The sequence below is a fragment of the Magnolia sinica genome, chromosome 7 (assembly GCF_029962835.1).
Source record: "Magnolia sinica isolate HGM2019 chromosome 7, MsV1, whole genome shotgun sequence".
NCBI classification, from domain to species: Eukaryota; Viridiplantae; Streptophyta; class Magnoliopsida; order Magnoliales; family Magnoliaceae; genus Magnolia; species Magnolia sinica.
Window position 1 is genome coordinate 19,255,339 of NC_080579.1, and position 1,330 is coordinate 19,256,668.

Here is a 1,330-nt window from a genome sequence, read left to right on the forward strand (position 1 = left end):
GATGGCCCACCAAGATCACTCCTCTCTCTCTCTCTCTCTCTCTCTCTCTCTCTCTTATGGAAAACGATAAAATGCTAAGGGATGGAGGGGTATTTATAAAGAAATAGATAAAATTTTGGTTAAGTTAAGCTAATGTGATTAATATTAGTTTAGACTAGGATTATGGTACTTAATTCATGCTTTGTAATTAATGGTGGATTAAAGGAGGATGGGATGGCATGGTGTGGTGATGTCATGCATAGTATATGGCATGGAGAAAGGTTGACTTTTCATGCACATGAGAGAGAAGAGGTATGGGTATGTGACATCACACACATGGGTAGAGATTCTCTCACCCATGTATAGCATGTACATGTGTGCATGACATGTGTTATGCACATATATGGAATGAAATACATGGTGTCATGCGCACATGATACACTTATTATTCTTCATGGCATATCTCACTAACAGATTATCATACCGATGCACGGGTGGTACCTCCATGATCGCGGCGACGGGACGGTCGATATGAGATAGGTTTCGAGGTCTTGGGGTCCCGGTCAGTCGGGTATATACTATGAACGGCCAGTCCAGGTTTAGTTAAGGGCGTAGATTATCATGTACATAAACATAGAAAGTCGTTCGGAATAGACGGGGTCTTACAGGAGGCACCGGCAGTGGAGCTCGGGAACCTGATGACTCGAGTCCCCATCCGGTTTGCCACCCCAAGTCGGACCCTACACATTTTCTATTTTTTATATCCCTTTCCCTTCTATTGTGATTTGACTGAAGCTTTCCTTTTATTTCTGTAGATTTTTTGAGGGGTTCGCCTCTCCTTACCTCGGACCAGAAAAATCAGGTCGCTAAGGCCAAGGCGCGCTCGAGAGATCTCCGCTCTTGGTCGGATCTGATCACGGCCGACAACCTTCACTGGTCTGGACTCTGTAAGTCCAAACCACTCCCCACTTCCTTCAATAAGCCTTTCTTTTGCTCCTTACTTTGGAAGGACCGAATCTCTTAACTCGGTTGTTGATTCATTACTTTATGCACAGGTATGGCCGAGGCTTCTAGGTCCCGGAGGAGGAAGGCCGCCCCAACTGTCGACGAGATATTGAGGGCCGAGCCCCGAACAAAGACAACTGTTCAAAGGAGGCCGGTGGCTCCTCGTGGCGAGAGCCCCTTGGCCCTAATTTTTGTTGCTGCAGCTCCAACTACAGCACCTGTTGCAGTTGAGGTCGCTGTTGACAATGCTTTAGCTCCCATTCTTCCCCCCGCTGTCGCCTCTCATGTTGCTGAAGCCCCTCCCGCAGCCCCTGAGCCTTGCATAGTCGTCCCATCTTCCTCCGAA